The following is a 21,299-nucleotide window of genomic DNA, read 5'->3' on the forward strand; positions in this document are numbered from 1 at the left end:
TCATTTGAACTTTTTGTTAGTGTTTTAGTGTTTACTTTTAATTATAGGTAAGCATTCTAAATGTAACTATGAACATATGCTCATAGGCTTTATGTGTTAGAGTTCTGTCAGTGAGTTAAAGTATAAATATTTATCACCAGAGTTAAATACTATAATTGTTAATAATTGTAGAAGCTGTTAGTTTCATGTATAGAAATCATGATTTCATAAGTTCAATGATTAGGTCAGGAGATTGACAGCACAAATACTAACCTAGTACATTTTTTTCTTGTTGTTGTTGTTAGCTGGATATATTTCCTTTCTTTCTTTCTTTATTTTTTTTGGTCACAGAACAGTTTTCAGTAGAGGAAACTGGCATTGCAATCTGGTGGTGTAATGGCTTATTCATATAAACTAGTACATGTTCATCTTTTAGCGCAAAAAGGCCTAATGGTGCATACCGTATTAAAATTCAGGACATCTCCAATATTTGCTCTCTGTTTTTCTTTGTCATCTCTTTTTGTTTTTTAAATAAACATTTTTCAAGATTTGTCCAAAAGAAGGCCATATAGGTTCTTGGCTAGTGGAAGACAATTCAGAACAGTTGTTGCACACTGGGACTGTCACCTTCTCCAGGCTGGGCAGTTGATATCTTATTTTTTTCCCCAACTCATTTTTATTAAAAAAAAATTTTTTAATGCTCCAACTATCAATTTTACGAAATCTCTAAGGGAAACACAAGGGCAAGGTGCTGAGGTAAGAAACACCTGAGGTAGCTTTTTCTGTGTTTTTTTCTCATTAAAAAAAAAATCTGTGAATTTAACCCCTTGGGCCAACAACCTTGTGTAAATTGCTACTTCCTTTTTTTTTTTTAAAGAAAGAAATCATTTTGCTTAATATTGATGGCTTATATACCAAAATGCAAAAAGGCAAAATACATTCTTTCATTGTGGAATTTTTTTCTTTGGTTGATTGGTTGGTTTGATGGGTTCCTGTTTTCCTCTTCCAAAATTCTAGGACAAGTACCATTGACTCTTGTTCTTTTTAGTAACCAAGTGTAGGTTGAGACTGGTTTTTGTGTTTTGCTTTTGTTCCTTTTGCGTGATGTGATACTTAGAGCACTGCTTTGCTTGGGTGGGGGTGCATAGATACGGGATTGAAATGGAGGGATGAGGGAATTCAGCAGAATGGAGATGGAGAAGGAGGGGAGGGGAGGGAGGGGAGAGGTAAACAGAGAGACAGAGAATTATACAACAGTATGCAAAAAAAAAACCAAAACAAAACAAAAACCAGTTTGAAACCTGTGAAGCAAAGAGAAATGGGTGTATGAGCTAGACAGGCGTGAGGAGTGACAGAGTTTTCTCTTCAAGGAGATGGCATCCCTTCTGTTAACTTACACAGGTGATCCAGAACTGCTGTGAGTGTCCTTAGGGTGAGATTTCCCTCTGGGTGAATGTTGTGTGGGTGACCTCGAAGCTCCTCTCTTTACTGTGAGACCTCCCAAAGAAAGGCTTTCTTCTACAGAGTCTAGAAAAGACTGCTTTCTCTTTAAAAAGAAAAAAAAAGTAATAATTGTTTGAAAATTGGAGTTAGTTGAATTATTTGATATATTATTTTCAAAATCTATTACTGCTGCAGGCACCCTGTGTAACCTACAAGCCACATTTCTTAACATCTTCCCCTTCTAATATGTACACACATGTACAGAGATAATTTGCCACAATAGAGGGTGTGCATTTTGCTTGGCTTTGAACAGGTTCACCTATGTTAGTTTGACTAAAAGGGATAGGGTTGTTGGAGTTAAGGAGAAATCCAAGTGGATGGTAAAGTGGATGGCTGAAGCCTGCAGAAGCCCTGGGGGGTGGGAGGCGGGGCCTGGTGGTCTGACAAACCTGACTGACCTTCTCCACCCATCCTTGGCCCCTGGGATTCTCAGGGCTTCTGCAGAGACCCTGGGCGCCTCTGCAGAGACCCTGGGTGCCTCTGCAGACTGTAGACTTCTCATTCCTCAGATGGTCTTTGGTTTGCTCCCAATCTGGCTGGCTGCGTTTGGTCCCATTCTGTCAGGTGTTGGAAGGGCTACATTCATCTGTTGTTTTGCTGGTGCCTGTGGGAGCCTTACTTGCTGTGCTGTGAGGCGACTCCCTGAGGACATTTTTGCTCCCGCTGCTTCACCTGTTACACAGTTTCCCCGATCTTGTGCTGTGCAGTCTGGCTAGCAAAAAATGCCCGACAATTCTGACGATCACTTCCTTATTTTCATCTGGCATTTGGTCACGAGGCACGATGACTTCTGCACTAGTGAAATTCTGTAGTTCATTCATGGTCTTGCCACCTTTGCCAATCACCTGGCCAGCTTTGGAAGAGGGCACTCTGATATAGGCTTCCAGCTTCACTTCCTTTTTGGAGTTAAGGAAGTTTTCTTCTTTAAGTTTCCCAAAGATCCTTCCCTGGGCCTTGATGGAGGCTCCAGCGAACCTCACCACCTGTTTAGTATGTGCCCCTTTCTTCCTGATGATGGCACCCACAGCCTGGGTTGGGATGAAGAGATTGACAATCCCCTGCTCTGGATAAGAGTGATGATGCAGAAACGGGCCAAGCTGGTGATGGGTATTAATAGTCAGCATATCATTTTCAAAGGCCCCATGCAGCTTCTTCATAATCTCTATCTCAGCACTGGCACAAGCCTCAACTGTGCCTTTCAAAGTGATGGTTCTTTCTGGGTTGTATATGTTCAAATCCTGCAAAGATGAGATTGTTATCCCGGTCCCTCTTTCGTGTTCAATTTTCTTCAAATTTCTGCCTTCTTTTCCAGTCTTCCAACCAAGCCATGCGGGCCAAGATTTTCTGAGGAATATCTTTGGCTAGTGTGGTCTCATCTGCCTTTCTGCATGACTTCAAGAATCATGTGGTGTCCTTCAGAAGTCCCCTTTGAGGTGGCATGGATAGTGACAGGCTTATCTGCAGCTCCAGAGTTGTCTTTTCTATGGATGTCTACCTGGGACTGGATCTGCTTACTGGTGTTTTTATGGTCAAGCGCTCTTTTCTGATAATGGCACCAGCAAACTGGGTGGGGACCAGGATCAGCAGTGGGAAATTAATCTGGCCTAAGAAGAGCCCCCAGGGGCGTGACCTTGCCCCCGGGAAGAGTGGTCCCTACCCTGGGCTCACTGAGTGGGTGACAGGGAGCTCACCTCTTCATCTGGGATGTAGGAAATCCTGAAGGAGTTGTTTGCAAACTAATGCCTGCTTTGCTTCTCCATGGCTATTTTTGCTGCTTCTCTTGTTGCGTATGTGATATTGCCAACGGCAGGTTCTGTGTCTGTATCGACTTGTTCCACATTCTCCACTGTCACATATTGAGCCAAAAATCCATCCAACACCTCCCACTTCAGGTGAGGAATGATGTTTCAAATCTGAATTTTCCTGCTCCTTACCTTTTTAGAGACTGAGTAATCAACTTCCATGATTTTCCCATGCATTTCCACTTTACTTGGCCTTACTGCTGCCCCGCCCCTACTCCACATGCCGGTGGGGAAGGGACTCTCGCCAGGCTGGGATTGGGTGGGTTGGTGGGGGGTGTTGGCCAGGGCCGGGGGGTCCGCCCAGCTTAGAGCAGAGCGTGTACTGGGTAGAGTTGGGGGGTGTGCTAACGCGAGTCCCCAGTACATGATTAACTTTATGAAAGTCTTTATAATTTTTCTAAGTCAAAATGTTCATAAACATTTAAATAAAAATAAGACATTAATAGAGGTTGCATTATATTCTCATTCTTTGTGTAATTTCTTAAATTGTTTAATGTACAAGCATTAATAAAACATTTAAACTATATATATTTTCTGTTTAATTGCAACAAGTCTCTCAAAATAATGCCCTATTTGGGGTTTATTCACATTTATAAGATTGAATTAAAAAGAGTAATAGAATGTTCGAGGAAGGAAAACAAAATGATTAACAGTATCCAAGAAAATAATTCCTGACTCAAATATAATGATGAAAAATATGAAGAGTATGAAAAGAAGAAAGTGTTAGAAAAATATTAGATTATCTAGAACATATCTTACTTTTTCAGTAATCTTAAAATAAGACTTTTACAAGAGTGCTTTACAACCATTTCTCTGTAGATTTTTAATTCATGAATTGTTATTATAGAGGAAAGAAAATGTAATAAGTTGCTAGAAGTATCAGCATCTTCAGTGCTATCAAAAAAGTCTTGCTTCCGCATCTATTTCTGTTGGAATTGAACACCTTTATTATTGCAAATGTGTAGAGATTATAGTAATAATGTAGCAGCTGACAGCAGGTGAGAAATTAAGTACCATTCTGTCATATTAAAAATCAACTCTTACCATGCTTAATATAAATTTATAATGAAAATTTCTTTTAAATTAGATTCTATTGTATTACAAAAAGTCATTCTGTAATGATGATATTTGGCTTTTGCTGCAGTAGTTTGCTATATTTTAACAATATGGAAAGTAGTAAAATCTATACCTTTTCTTCTGTGTACCTAACATATTTATTAATTTACCCAATACAAAATGTTGGGTAAGTTTAAAAGAGGGTAATTTTAATAGAAAAATCCTGTGTTTTCAGCCTAAATATTCTTTAGAGGCTAGTTTCTATTTTAACTAAAAATTTAGTAGGCTGCATATTATATATATTATTTAAAGAATTTTTTATGTTTCAACAAAGACAAATTGCCAGTTATTTTTCTTCTTAACTAAGTAATGCATAACATTAAATCCACTGAAGTACCTTTCAACATAATTTATTACATAAATAAGTACTACCATGTAAAACATTTTCAGTGTTATTTCATTTTCCTTTAGTTCTTTCATGAGATTTTTGTTAGAACCACTCACTGGGAATTAGAGGTAATAGAGAAATAAAATAAAATTTTGCTTTTTTCCCCTCTACAGTAGAAAACAATGGTAACCACTTATTGATTTCATTGTCAATAAATGAAAATAAAGTAGTGTTTACTGTAGGTAGGTGCGGAGATCTTAAAGTTCAAAAACAGCTGCATAGTATACAAATAAGTGATAGAGGACACATTTTAATAATGCAAGAACTGGTTTGATTTAATTAACTGTGGTTTAATATGTTGTGTATCTCACTCATGGTAAACCGTGGTGGCATTTACTGGCTGATGCTTCAGAGCACTTTTTCATCCACTTTCATTGGTCAATTGTGTTGTAGAGGCATTATCTAAGGTCTGGAAACAGTTCTCAAGGATTTTGCTTTAATGATAGGTATAACATCTAATTCATTTGTTGATGTCAGTTTTTTTTCTTTTTAAAGACAGAGTCTTGATCTGTTGCCCAGGCTGCAGTGCATTGGCGTGATCTTGGCTCACTGCAACCTCTGCCTCCCAGGTTCAAGCAATTCTCCTGGCTCAGTCTCCTGAGTAGCTGGGATTACAAGCGTGTGCCACCATGTCTGACTAATTTTTGTATTTATAGTAGAGACAGGGCTTGGCCATGTTAGCCAGGCTGGTCTTGAACTCCTGGCCTCAAGTGATCCACCTGCCTTGGCCTCCCAAAGTGCTAGGATTACATGTATGAACCACAGTGCCTGACCTGTTGATTTTAATTTGATGGGATTTCTAAACTCTGTTCTTAATGACTTTAAAGTTTGAAACTGTAATAGTTTTACCGAGTAGCTTTTTCTTTTTTTTCAGACGAAGTCTTGCTCTGTTGCCCAGGCTGGAGTGCAGTGGTGCAATCTCTGGTCACTGCAACCCCGCCTCCTGGGTTCAAGCAGTTTTCTGCCTCAGCTTCCTAAGTAGCTGGGATTATAGGCACCCACCACTGCACCCAGCTAATTTTTGTATTTTTAGTAGAGACGAGGTTTCACCATCTTGGCCAGGCTGGTCTTCAACTCCTGACCTTATCATCCACCTGCCTTGGCCTCCCATAGTGCTGGGATTACAGGCATGAGCTACCATGCCTGGGCACCAAGTAGCTTTTAAATGATGTCTGCTGAAGCAGAGAACAGATGAATTTGAATATGTTTCTAACTACAGACAGCAATGATCTTCATGTCCTATTACATTTACCCTGTAAAATCACCTGAATGTTGTTAAAAAGGTAAGTCGACAGTGGAGCAAAAAGAGGCATTGTTCATGTGATGTGTATAGTATTCTGGGATCTCTTACATTTGATAATGCTGTGGTAGATACCTTAGATATAGAGTAGTTTCAAAAATTCCAGTTCTATAACCACACCTGATATGGCTTAGCTGTGTCCCCACCCAAATCTCATCTTAAATTCCCACATGTTGTGGGAGGGACCTGGTGGAAGGTCTTTCCTGTGCTGTTCTCATGATAGTGAATAAGTCTCACACGATCTGATGGTTTGAAAAAGAGGCATTCCCCTTCACAAGCTCTCTGATTTTTTACCTGCCACCATCCACGTAAGATGTAATTTGCTCCTCCTTGCCTTCTGCCATGATTGTGAGGATTCTCCAGCCACGTGGAACTGTAAGTCCAGTGAAACCTCTTTCCTTTGTAAATTGACCAGTCTCAGGCATATCTATCAGCAGTGTGAAAACGGACTAGGACTAATACAACACCTTAACTTTTGAAGCAAATGAGATACCTGATGGTATTTTTCCCCAAATATATTTTTTAAATTTTTTAAATTGAATTTTAGGTTTTGGGGTACATGTGAAGAACATGCAAGATTGTTGCATAGGTACACCTGTGGCAGTGTGATTTGCTGCCTTCCTCCCCTTCACCTATATCTGGCATTTCTCCCCATGCTATCTCTCCCCAACTCCCCACCCCCCGCTGTCCCTCCCCTATGTCCTCCCAACAGACCCCAGTGTATAGTGCTCCCCTCCCTGTGTCCATGTGTTCTCATTGTTCAACACCCATCTATGAGTGAGAACATGCGGTGTTTGATTTTGTGTTCTTGTGTCAGTTTGCTGAGAATGATGGTTTCCAGGTTCATCCATGTCCCTACAAAGGACGTGAACTCATCGTTTTTGATGACTGCATAATATTTCATGGTGTATATGTGCCACATTTTCCCTGTCCAGTCTATCATCGATGGGCATTTTGGTTGGTTCCAGGTCTTTGCTATTGTAAACTGTGCTGCAATGAACATTCGTGTGCATGTGTCCTTATAGTAGAACGATTTATAATCCTTTGGATATATACCCAATAATGGGATTGCTGGGTCAAATGGAATTTCTATTTCTAGATCCTTGAGGAATCGCCACACTGTCTTTCACAATGGTTGAACTAATTTACACTCTCACCAACAGTGTAAAAGTTTTCCTATTTCTCCACATCCTCTCCAGCATCTGTTGTCTCCAGATTTTTTAATGATCGCCATTCTAACTGGTGTGAGATGGTATCTCAATGTGGTTTTGATTCGCATTTCTCTAATGACCAGTGATGATGAGCATTTTTTCATATGCTTGTTGGCCTCATGTATGCCTTCTTTTGTAAAGTATCGGTTCATATCCTTCGCCCACTTTTGAATGGGCTTGTTTGTTTTTTTCTTGTAAATCTGTTTTAGTTCGTTGTAAATTCTGGATATCAGCCCTTTGTCAGATGGGTAAGCTGCAAAACTTTTTTCCCATTCTGTTGGTTGCTGATTCACTCTAATGACTGTTTCTTTTGCCATGCAGAAGCTGTGGAGTTTGATTAGGTCCCATTTGTCTATTTTGGCTTTTGTTGCCAATGCTTTTGGTGTTTAGGTCATGAAGGCCTATGTCCTAAATGATTTTGCCTAGGTTTTCTTCTAGGGTTTTTATGGTGTTAGGTCTTATGTTTAAGTTTTTAATCCATCTGGAGTTAATTTTAGTGTAAGGTGTCAGGAAGGGGTCCAGTTTCTGCTTTCTGCACATGGCTTTCTGCACATGGCTAGCCAGTTTTCCCAACACCACTTATTAAACAGGGAATCCTTTCCCCATTGCTTGTTTTTGTCAGATTTGTCAAAGATTGGATGGTTGTAGATATGTTGTGTTGCCTCCGAGGCCTCTGTTCTGTTCCATTGGTCTATATCTCTGTTTTGGTACCAGTAGCATGCTGTTTTGATTACTGTAGCCTTATAGTATAGTTTGATGTCTGGTAGTGTGATGCCTCACACCTTGTTCTTTTTGCTTAGGATTGACTTGGCTATGTGGGCTCTCTTTTGGTTCCATATGAAGTTTAAGGTGGTTTTTTTCCAGTTCTGTGAAGAAGATCATTGGTAGCTTGATGGGGATAGCGTTGAATCTGTAAATTACTTTGGGCAGTATGGCCATTTTCACGATATTGATTCTTCCTAACCATGAACATGGAATGTTTCTCCATCTGTTTGTGTCCTCTCTTGTTTCATTGAGCAGTAGTTTGTAGTTCGCCTTGAAGAGGTCCTTTACGTTCCTTGTTAGTTGTATTCCTAGGTATTTTATTCTCTTTGTAGCAATTGTGAATGGCAGTTCGTTCTTGATTTGGCTCTCTTTAAGTCTGTTATTGGTGTACAGGAATGCTAATACAGGAGCACCCAGATACGTAAGGCAAGTTCTTAATGACTTACAAAGAGACTTAGACTCCGACACAATAATAGTGGGAGACTTCAACACACCATTGTCATTATTAGACAGATCAACGAGACAGAAAATTAACAAGGATATCCAGGACTTGAACTCAGACCTGGACCAGCAAACCTAATAGACATTTGCAGAACTCTCCACCCCAAATCCACAGAATATACATTCTTCTCAGCACCACATCACACCTACTCAAAAATTGACCACATAATTGGAAGTAAATCACTCCTCAGCAAATCCAAAAGAACGGAAACCATAACAGTCTCTCAGACCACAGTGCAATCAAGTTAGAACTCAGAATTCAGAAACCAACCCAGAACCGCACAGCTTCATGGAAACTGAACAACTTTCTCTTGAATGTTGACTGGATAAACAATGAAATGAAGGCAGAAATAAAGATGTTCTTCTAAATCAACGAGAACGAAGACACCACATACCAGAATCTCTGGGACACATTTAAAGCAGTCTCTAGAGGAAAATATATAGCAATAAGTGCCCACATGAGAAGCAAGGAGAGATCTAAAATTGACACCCTATCATCAAAATTGAAAGAGCTAGAGGAGCAAGATCAAAAAAAGTCAAAACCTAGCAGAAGACAAGAAATAACTAAGGTCAGAGCAGAACTGAAGGAGATAGAGACACGAAAACCCCTTCAAAAAATCAATAAATCCAGGAGCTGGTTTTTTGAAAAGATCAACAAAATAGACCACTAGCCAGATTAATAAAAAAGAAAAGAGAGAATAACCAAATAGATGCAATGAAAAATGATAAAGGGGATATCACCACAGATTCCACAGAAATTCAAACCATCATCAGAGATTATTACAAACAACTCTATGCACATAAACTAGAAAACCTGGATGAAATGGATAAATTCCTGGACACTTGCCTCTTCCCAAGTCTAAACCAAGAAGAAGTCGAAACCCTGAATAGACCAATAACAAGGTCTGAAGTCGAGGCAGCAATTAAGAGCCTACCACCCAAAAAAAGCCCAGGTCCAGATGGGTTCACAGCTGAATTCTACTAGACATACAAAGAGGAACTGGTACCATTCCTTCAGAAACTATTCCAAATAATCCAAAAAGAGGGAATCCTTCCCAAATCATTTTATGAGACCAACATCATCCTCATACCAAAACCCGGCAGAGACTCAACAAGAAAAGAAAACTACAGGCCAATATCCATGATGAACATAGATGCAAAAATCTTCAATAAAATACTGGCAAGCTGATTGCAACAGCACATCGAAAAGCTTATCCACCTTGATCAAGTAGGATTCATCCCGGGGATGCAAGGCTGGTTCAACATACACAAGTCTATAAATGTAATTCACCACATAAACAGAACCAAAGACAAAAACCACATGATTATCTCAATTGATGCAGAGAAGGCCTTTGACAAAATTCAACAGCCCTTTATGCTAAAAACCCTCAATAAACTAAGTATCGACGGAACGTATCTCAAAATAATAAAAGCTATTTACGACAAACCAACAGCCAGTATCATACTGAATGGGCAAAAACTGGAAGCATTCCCTTTGAAATCTGGCACTAGACAAGGATGCCCTCTCTCACTACTCCTATTCAATATAAAGCGTATTCAGTTAGGAAAAGAAGAAGTCAAATTGTCTCTATTTGCAGACGACATGATTGTATATCTACAAGACCCCATCGTCTCAGCCCTAAATCTCCTGAAACTGATAAGCAACTTCAGCAAAGTCTCAGGATACAAAATCAATGTGCAAAAATCCCCAAATGTTTTGTGTTTACTTTTATAGACACTTTTTGGATTGCTTGATTAAAGATGGAAAAATTACTATGAAAATAGAGGATTATATCTCTTTAACATTTCATCACTGTTATTTTTCAGTACATTGACAATTCAAGGGTAACATTTGATACTTTTTGTCAAAATCTTGGGGTAAGCAACCGGGCTAAGGTAAAGTAGAAGCAAGGAAACTGTTTCAGTAAAAAGGAAAACAGGCCATGTCAATATATTGTCAGTGAAAAATAAGAAGTGAATAAATATTTAGTAAAAGTAATGACTGAAACAGAAAAAATCATGAATGTTTTTGGTTAGTAGACTATACCACAGGGATACTGAATGGGGGTTGAGGGATAAAAGATTACACATTGGGTAGAGGGGTGTATGTGCTTGGGTGATGAGTGCACCAAAATTAGAGGAGTTACCACTAGAAAACTTGTCCATATAACCCAAACCACCTGTTCCCCCAAAATTATTGAAATAAAGTAAAATAAATTTTAAAAAATTCATACAAGAAAAAAATTGTTATCTGACCTGCATTATGCAGGTCAGGGTGATCTTTTTTTTTTTTTTTTAACTTTAACTTAAGAATGGCAAACTCTTTCTGAAACACTTAATGACCTCCATTTCTCCAATTTCAGGTCTTGCTGCTCTCTTACCTACTTCCTGTAGGCTGTACTACCAGTAAACTTCTGTAATAGACCTGTAGGCAGTTCTAGTTCTTTCCTTATGTTTGTGGCTCATGCTTTTCCATTGCTTGGAGTATTTCCATTTACTCTACCCTCACCCCCTTTCCTGGTTTACTTTTCTTTATCCTTGAATATTAATGATCTAGGCCAGGATAAGGGTCCCTTTATAATTTCAAAGTGTCCTATGCTTTCACTGTCATAGTGCTTATATTAACTGTACATTTCTCTAAGTTAGTATAAGATTTTGTGTGTGTGTGAAAAGACAATGTCTTGAGTTAATAAGCACAATAGAAATGTGAATGAGTAGATTCTGGTTCTAGTATATACTATTTTCAGATTTCGGAAACATTTATTAAATGCTTAAATATTACTTCTTATTCCAGTGTGGTGGGATTAGGGGAAAACAAGTGGCCATGGGGCAAACTTAGGTGAAGGATGATGCTTCAGCTCAGTTGTGTAGGATGGGTTAATATGAACCTAGTTGCTCATAAAAATATAATAAATTTTAGTAAGAACTTCTTCTGCAATGTATTTTGGCATTGTTCTTGTAGAATAAAAAATAAATTAAAGGATGTTAGACTATAATAAAATTTATGTTGAAAACATTACCGAGAGAGTTATATGAAATTTCTAAAAAAGTCTGATGTACAGATGTTTCATGTTATTACTGACAGTTGTTGGCTAGTTTATTTTATTTCAATTCATAATAAAAGCTAAAACAATTGTTTTTAAATAATATGAGAATAACTGGGTCTTCAAAAATAAATAGTATTGTATGCAAAAGATGTAATATGCGAACTGGTGGCATTTTGCTTCCCTATAATTATTGTCTAGTGAATGATAAGACTACATTATAAGTCTCATGATATATCTAAAAACACTTATTTTTAGATATGTATATCTGTTATACGGTAAAACTTGTATTCAGAATCTTACAAGGCAAGGGAAAGACATCTTTTTCCCTGCTACAAAATTCTGCTGAGAGAGGAAGGTATTTATTTGGCTTACCCAAATTACATGAGACAGTATCTCAAGCTTTCATCTGAGTAAGAATTACTTGGGGTCATGCTAAAGTGCAGGTTCTTAGGCCAGTCTTGTTTTTGTTGGTGAGGCCCTTGCATTTGACCTTTTTAATTTTTTATTTTAATACTTTAAGTTCTAGGGTACATGTGCAGATCTTGCAAGATTGTTACATAGGTACACACTACATTTGACCTGTAATGAGCATCCCAATGTTATCACATTCCAATGTGATATACTGAAATACACATTATTTTCCAATTTGATATCACCTTGGATAATAATATGTATTTCAGTAATATGTAATTCATATAGTAATGACTGACCCTTATTCTCCTGGCCATTAAATGGTGTGGCTGACACATTCTATATAAATCTGAGGTTCTTCTCCATAGGTTCTATCCAATTGTGTCATAAATTTAAAGTAATTTTAAGTACATTGAATGAAATGTTACTTACTGAATGCATGCCATTTCACCTAGAAACACATTGAGATACCATCTCATGCCAGTTAGAATGGTGATCATTAAAAAATCAGGCGACTACAGATCCTGGAGAGGATGTGGAGAAATAGGAATGCTTTTACACTGTTGGTGGGAGTGTAAATTAGTTCAACCATTATGGAAGACAGTGTGGTAATTCCTCAAGGATCTCGAAATAGAAATACCATTTGATCCATCAATCCCATTACTGGGTATATACCCAAAGGATTATAAATTATTCTAATTATAAAGACACATATATACGTATGTTTATTGTGGCACTGTTTACAATAGCAAAGGCTTGGAACCAACCCGTATGCCCATCAATGATAGACTGGATAAAGAAAATGTGGCACATTTACACAATGGAATACTATGCAGCCATAAAAAAGGATGAGTTCATGTCCTTTGCAGGGACATGGATGAAGTTGGAAACCGTCATTCTCAGCAGCCCGACACAAGAACAGAAAACCAAACACTGTGTGTTCTCACTTGTAAGTGGGAGTTGAACAATGAGAACACTTGGACGCAGGGAGGAGAAGATCACACAGTGGGGCCTGTTGGGGGGGTCGAGGACTAGGGGAGGGATAGCAGGGGGGTCGGGGGCTAACAGAGGGTTAGCATTAGGAGAAGTACTTAACATAGATGATGGGGTGATGGAAGCAGCAAACCACCATGGCACATGTATACCTATGTAAGAAACCTGCATGTTCTGCACGTGTATCCCAGAACTTAAAGTATAGATGTATTTAAAAAATAACTTTCTTTTTAATCCTGGTTATTGTTTGATTGTATGTTGCTTATAAAAAATACAAAGCTTAGACATTATTTTGTTTTTTACCAATTAAAAGTAGTACATACTTATTTTAATATGCGAAACAGTGCATCAGTATCTACAGAAATATTTTTTAAAAAGCTAATCTTTCCATCTCTTTTTTTCCCACCTCACTTTCTTTATGCTGCTACAAACGTAAACATATGTATAGGTTTGTGTTGAGTATTTATTTTAATGGGATTATATGCAAATTTTGGAACTTGCTTTTTTAAAACACAATACCACGTTGTGGTTATTGTTCCAGCATAAGTGTATAATTATAACTTATTCTTCTTAATAGCTGTGTACTATTCCATAGTATAAGAGGGTATTATTATTTCGTAGTCATTTTCCCCTTTTATTGTTACTACTTACAATGGTGCATCAGATAACTTTGCTTATAGATCTCTATGCATTCATTTTCTATGTTTTATTGAAGATATAGGATTGTGGGTTAAAAATAATGTGTATTTCAGCTTAATGAATTTCCTTTATAAAATAAATAACATTTTATGTACTTGTTATAAAAATAGACTATAGAATATGGAAAACATATAGAGTGAAATAAAAAGCATCTATAAATCTACAATCAGAACGCTATCAATGTGCTAACAAATTGGAAGTTACTTTTCCAATCGTTTTTAATTTTTTGCTTCTTTACTACTCATTACATCTATTGTATTGTAATCCTCTTAAGGTTTATTTTTACCACAAGGAAGATGTCACAAAGTAATTTCAAATTCTGAATTTTTAAGTTTTTTTTTTTTTTCTTTTTCTTTTTTGAGACAGGGTCTTGCTCTGTCACCCAGACTGGAGTGTAGTGATGTGGTCACAGCTCACTGCAGCTTCAATCTCCAGGGCTCAAGTGCTGCTACCTCCTCAGCTTCCCAAGTACCTGGGATTACAGGTGGATGCCACCTCGCCTGGCTAATTTTACTTTTTTTGTGTGTGTGTGTGGAGATGGGGTCTCACTATGTAGTTTAGACCAGTCTCAAACCCTTGGGCTCAAGTGATCCTCCCATCTCGGCCTCCCAAAGTGCTGGGATTTCAGGTGCGAGCCACAGTGCCACACCTAAGTATTTTTTTTAAGGCCTTAAGTTTTAACTATAGATTTGTCTTTGTTGTTCCTACTTCTTTTGCTTAGAGAGAACAGCTGAGAACTTCCAATGAAATTTGTAATATAATCTAAAAAGTAGAATATTGATAAAGGAAGGAAAAAGAGCTCTGAAATAGGACTGTTCAAGCTTAAGTATTAGGTGTGGCATCTACCTGATTAGACATGGGATTTTGGTTAAGTCATTTGACATCAGAACCTCTGTTTCCTCCAAAATTTCAAAATCCAGGTAATAATGACTTACATTTTAAGATAGTTATTTGCAGTTGAAGAAAAATAAGCAAAAATATTAAATGGTATGTTGTTACTTAACTTGATTCTGTGTCTTAGAACCAGAAATGTCCAAGTTTTCCAAACTCAATATCAGAAAGCTTATTTCTGCCTATTGCAGTCTATCCTGATAATCACCCCCATAGGCAGTTATTGTTGTGATTTCTGTCATCATAGGCTCAATTTTCCTATTCTTGAAGTTCATATATATGGAACTATACAGTATATCTTTTGTATCTGGTTTCTTTCTCTCAACAGAATGTTTATGTGGTTTATCGATGTTAGATGAATACAACATATTTCTGTGCTGTGGAGTATTATGCTATTTAAAATTAGTAAACGATTCCACTGAGTAGGATAGAGTAATAGGTCCTAAGTGAAAAACAAGTTACAGACCAATACTTTTAGCAGCATTCACCTTTCATTTCTCGAGAAGGATGTTTGTATTCATGTATGTGTGTGCATGTATATATTTTATTGTTAGATAGATATATAGATAGGTGAATAGGTAGAGTGATAGTTTTGGTTGGAAAAATGGAGAATAATTCATATAAAACAACTGTGAGTTATTACTTCTCAGGAAAATGGGGTATGTGAGGCCCACCTTTTTATACACTTTTTAAAACTCATGTAATTATGAGAGAGTTTTGCCTTTTATGTTTTGTAAGTGTCTTTCAGATGAGGGGAGGAGGAACTATACCCCCCCACCAAATAAATAAAAGCTTTTAAAGTTCCTTTTTTTCTTTCTGCTGTGTTCCTTATTTCTACTATCTCTTGATTTTTTTTTTTTTTGTAATGGTGTGGGGAAATGTAGCCTTTAATTTAGCTCTTAACATTACAAGAATTGCTGTTAGCCTCCTCAAAACAAGTTTATTATGCCCATTATGGTTTTGGGGTGTGTGTGTGTGTGTGTTGTGTGTGTATGTGAGAGATAGCTGGCTATTTCTGTCTATGATAATTTACCCTGTTCCCCCATACCCTCCACTTCCAACGCATTTCCATTAAGAGGTCTTTTGAAAATTCTGGCATTTATTTACTAAATATAGTGCTGTAAAACAACAAGATAGTATTCATTTAAGTAAGTGACAAACTTTTCAATATTTGGGAGTTAATATTTTAAACTCCCAAAATAAAGATCCATCCTTTTTGGGCGATTTAAGCAAAACTTCACTATTTGGTTGTTTAAAGATACAAATAAAATTACTTTTGGGTGTATAGATTTAATTTCTGATGAGTCAGGGAAATAAATCTGAAAAAAGTCATAATTTGTACTTTTGTCATCATAGTTTATAATCAAATCCTTGGAAACTAATAGCATTAGTAAACAACAATTATAAAGTTAAAATACTGAATCATTAACAGATTGTTAGCAAACAATAGAAAACATTGGGGTTTAAAAAATTGATATTATTACTATACTGAGGTAGTCAGCCTCAAAAGATGGCTGTGAGTCAGTCTTCCTAGTATTTATGCCCTTCTATTGGCCTTTCCCCTTAAATCTGGGCTGACCCTGTGACTTGCTTTTGATTTGCTTGTGGTGAAAATGATACTGTTTGACTTCTCAGGACAGGTTATAAGGAGACTTGCATTTTCCATGTGAGTCACCTGGAATATGTGCTCTGGGAGAAGCCAACCACCGTGTATGAAGGCCAGTATCCCTGAAACTGCTATGTTGTGAGGATGCCTAAGCTAGCCACACAGAGAGGCTAGTTGTAAGGAAGGAGAGAGAGAAATGCTTTTCTAGCTCTCAGCTGTTGCAGTTATTCTAGCTAAGTTATCAGACATGTGAGTGACAAAACCATCTTGGATATCCAGCTCGATTGAAACTTCAGATGATTCCAGCCCCAGCCACCATCTGATTGAAGCTACATGAGGAGACCAAACCAAGAACCACTCAGATAAGTCTACAAAATTCCATAGAAATGTAGGAGAGAAATAATAGATTGTTCTTTTAAACCATTAAGTTTTGGAGCATTTCCATAGCAACGAATAACTAGAACAGATAGTGTTAATCAAAATTCGTCTTAAATATATTTTATTGTGGAAATAAAGAACCAAGCTATTCTACTCATCTTCACCATTTGACTCTTTTCTAGTTGACCGTATTTTCAGCCAAGGGATACTGATGTAAATAATTTCCACAGAATTGCAAATAAAGAGAGGTTCTGAGGTTAAGAATCAAAATTCAGCCAGAACCAAACTGAAGCATCTAAGGCTACTAGGAAGCTAAGGAGCCATGAATCATACTTCAGGGACCCAGCAGTAATGAGGGAGTCCAGGTTGAATCCAAGCATTTTCTGTTTATAGTTAAACAGAACAAATTTACTTTAAAGAAATTAAATAATTATGAAGCTTTCACTCTTTCCCCCTCATTTACTTTATTTCCTACTTTAGATGGTATTTTGGTGGCCCAGTTAAAATAATACTTAATAAAATTAGGCTTCATGTAGAGGGGTGGGATTTGTACCAGATTAATGTAACTTCTAAGTCCTTTTATGCATTCTAGGTAGGAGGAAATGTGAATCCCCTGATGCCAGAGTCTGCTGTTTCTTGATTACTAACTCTTTGACCTCAAAGTTCACTGAAGATTAGTGTATTAGGCATAGTGCATTCAAGATCATTTTCTAAGTTATCTTTCATGTTTTGTCAACTGCCAGATGGACTCTGGGCATTTTTTGGGAAAATGTGGTGCAACCAGTCATAATTATCAACTACTTGAAGTACTTAACCTGGCATTTTAAAGAATATTAGTAAGGTTACATTTAATTTGGTTAGCAGCTCTCATATGATTGTGAAGTGGTCATGATCATATCTTACATTTTTATATATTCTCTAGCCATTTAATAATGTAATTGAGAACTAAATATTTTAATAGTATTTCCTTACAGTCTGATACAGCATGCAATGCTAGGTAGTTAAATGTTTTCTAATACATAATTTTGAGCCCAGTTAGCTTGAATTGACAAATTCATCTGAAGTACATATGAATAAAAAGTTAGGATTATAAGTATAGTGAAGTGTTAAAGAGAACTGATAAATATTTTAAGTATATGTACTCATTATGATTTGTAAGTATTATAACCAAAGCATGTAGTTGCAACAATTTCCAAAAATTAAAAACCATTTGAAAACTCTTTTTACATTTTGCATTTAATAAACTCATTTGTACATAAACCACATTATTATCTTATTTAAAACTAAAAGTATTCACTTTCTCCAGCTATTCTAAGAAAAACCTAATAAGTAGGCATTGCTTTTAAAATGACATAATCTACTAGTTATTTGGTAAGACTAGCATAATCATAAATTTCCCATCCATGCTTTTTCCAAAAATACTACCCCATATTGTTCTCTCTGGACCTGTTGTAGAGATGACTAATCCAACTGCTGAGGTTTCCCTTTATGTGTTTGATGGAACACTTGGCTTGCTGGACTACAGCTGTGTGTTTATGTGCAGTGCACACCTGCAGGGGCCTGACAAATAGCTATAGTATGCAGAGGATACAAAATTACCCTGGCAGTACTGCAAATAAGGAAGTTTCTGTTTTGAAGTCCATATGTGTGTGTGTGCTTGGGATGCCAGCTGGTGTATTTATGTTGCATGCACAGATGTAAAACTGCCAACTGATTTTGTACCAAATAAAGTCTAATCTTTTTATACATACTTTGTGTCAAAGTTATGAAGTGGTATGTAAGAATATTCTCATGACTTAGGTCTTTTAAAATAAAAGCTGCTATTAAAAATATGAACTCATGATATGATTAGGAAAGAGGATAGTGACAGAGATGGTATTTCTTAACTGTTATCCTGTGTATAATAATCTTGTTATTGCTGTATCATTAGATAAAGTTTTGATTTATTATAACCATGGATGATATATATTATCTTTTGTGGCTAGAGTCAGTCAGGTCTGGGTGGAATCCCAATTTATGAATGCTGAAATGTGAAAGATTTATATAATTACTTGAAGGCTTTGGCTATTCTATTTTTCAAGTATATTTGATTTTAACAAATTGAAAGGATGGTGCATTTTTGCCATTTTTAGAGTGCATTTAAATTGGTTCTGAAAGAAATACTAGTGTTTATAAATACCAGGGATAATATTTCCCAAGACTATGGAAAGTTTAAAACCAATATAAAAATAGTGGAAAAGCCAGTTATTCAAAAGAATCTTTGAAAGAAGCATTTTTTTGTTTCTTTTAATGTGTCTTCTCTAACTAAATTAAGAAATATATTTTATTGACCATATGTGTCCATCTGAAACAAGAATAATGACTTGATAGTTAGAAAATTGATCTTCAAATTAATATTTGCAAATGAGATACTTTGTATCTGTTGCATAAGTGTAAATGTAAATTAAAGTTGAAGCTTTTTTAAAACTAGCATTGGATATATTCATTTTCTCTAAGAACTGTAATTGCTTATGAAGCAATGATGTTTCTAATTATGGTTTCTAATATTAATGAATATGGTTTCTAATATTAATGAATATGTTTCAGTTGAATCATTTTCAAAAGTATTCACTTTTACTATATGTGAAATGTATGTACAAATTAAGAATTTTTAGACATTGCTCAATAAGAATTGGTTATCAGAATGGTTATATTTGTTTTTGCTTTATTTATAATCTCTTTATTGTTTTGTCTCATTTTATATGTACAGGCACATATTTGCAAATGGAGTGAAATAGTGAAAGTGCTTATCAAAATAATGTTAAGTTTCTTATTAGAGGATTTTAATGACAATGTAAAAATATATTGTCCTATATAATCTTGTATTCAGTTTTGCATTTGAAATGCATTGAGTTTGTCTTTCACATATGTGTATCTAGATATATTGATTCTTCTTCTGGTATTAATGTAAGTTATAACTGAGTTCTGCCTTTTTACTTATAGAATTGCCTTATAGTTCCTTAGTTAACTATATTTTACTGACATTTTGTATGCTTTCCTAATTATTGATTACTTTTATTGATAACATCAAACTTGTAAATAGTTTATAATGTCTTTAAAATTTTAAATAGATTTTTAATAGGCATCTTTTTTTTCTTCAGTGGTAGGCATGATGCCTTTTTTGTCATAAAAGGGATGTATATTTGCTATTTTTTCTAGCATAATTTTACTTAAATTTTTACTGTAATTAAATTTCATCAAATGTGGGAAAGGCCTGAGCTTTTAGCATTGTCCCTAAGCCTTAAAGTCTAAATTTTGACTGAATCAAGTGTCATAATTCATGAAGAAAGTTTGATTTGGAATAAGTTTTATGTAACGAGACAGAAAGATGGACTAGAAACCACATCTCCTAATGGCTGACCTGAGGGATAAGACATTTTGGACAAAATATACAAGTACAAGTATATAAGTAAAGTATATATGTATATTATATGTTGAATGAACTCTTGATCAGGAGACAGACAAAATTCTAGCCCTGCAACTCACAGTTATATGTTATTAGGCTAATTTCCTGAAACTTTAGTTTAGTTTAGTTTTTCTACCAGAGAAAGGGAATAGTAATTCTGATTAAAATTGATGTGAGTATTAATAATAAGATAATGGACATAAAGCTGTTCCTAGGTCAGGGTGTGGAGCATGTAGTAGGTGTTCAATAATAGTTGATTTTTTTTATAGCAGTAGTAGTAACAGTTTGAAAAAGTTCCTTACATAGGAAATATACACGTAAAGTTGACTCAGAAAATGATAGACATAAGAAAGCTTCACTGATGCCTTGCTTTTCTTCCTGAAAATACATTTTAAAGAAAGGACAAAACCTCAAATGTTTACAGCTAAAAGACAGAATCTTTTATTACTTATTTGAGAAATTATGTTCCATACATTGCTTGGTTATTTAGTGCTAGGGCCAACTGCCTTTAGTAGGATATCACTTCAAACACTGTTGCCGCCACTGCAGGTTGCAAGCACGTGATTGAAGGCTTCTAGTTCTCAGCTCATGCCCAGATGTCTTTCAATAACTATAGCCAGTAATTTCTTCAAATTGCTCACTTTATCAGCAGCACATGTCATCAATCCTGAAGTGGTTGCTCAAGTCAAACTGCAGAATCTTTAGCTTATAGACACAGCTGCAAACAGGTGAACAGGCAGAAAGTAATTTGTGCAGCTTGGTGGCTGTCAGACGAAAGACAGACAATCTGTGTTTAAAACAGATTGCAGGCCCTGTATGAGCCAGACAAAAGGGATTTCTCCAACTGCAAATAATTCTAAGGTTAACATATTTTCCTTTCTGCCATTAGGTGATTTGTTAAAATTGGAAACAATGAACATTATAAATCTACACAGAAACTGGAGACAAGATGAAAGAGAAAATCAGATCACTAAATAGGTTTACATTTGTCTTTCCAAAGAAGTATACCTGGCATTCATATAAGCTGTTTTCTCACAAATTAAGCCAAGTTATAAAATAATTCTTTGAAACTTAAAAGATTATAAATATTTCAAGTTGCATTAAGAATTACTGATAATAAAAAGGCAGTGAACCTTGAACAGTCCAGTTTTTATAATTAGTTTTTAGAGTTAATTATTAATTTGTAGATGTTGGAATTCGCTTTTTAAAAATGTTATTTAGTATTTTGCTTGCAGCTTTTTAAAGTAGATTGTAAAAGTAGCAT

The 21,299-nt window shown here is 36.1% G+C and overlaps 1 protein-coding gene and 1 pseudogene across 7 annotated transcripts in view; one reads left to right on the plus strand and one right to left on the minus strand.

Moving 5' to 3' along the window:
* VPS13B (vacuolar protein sorting 13 homolog B) overlaps positions 1-21,299 on the plus strand; it is an 839,649-nt gene that overhangs the window by 209,711 nt on the left and 608,639 nt on the right. The gene's annotated exons all lie outside the window — the stretch shown is intronic.
* On the minus strand, positions 2,098-3,464 carry LOC105719660 (insulin-like growth factor 2 mRNA-binding protein 2; annotated as a pseudogene).

Source organism: Aotus nancymaae, unplaced genomic scaffold (genome assembly GCF_030222135.1).
Source record: "Aotus nancymaae isolate 86718 unplaced genomic scaffold, 86718_ANA_hifiasm-v0.15.2.pri h1tg000036l, whole genome shotgun sequence".
Lineage (NCBI taxonomy): Eukaryota > Metazoa > Chordata > Mammalia > Primates > Aotidae > Aotus > Aotus nancymaae.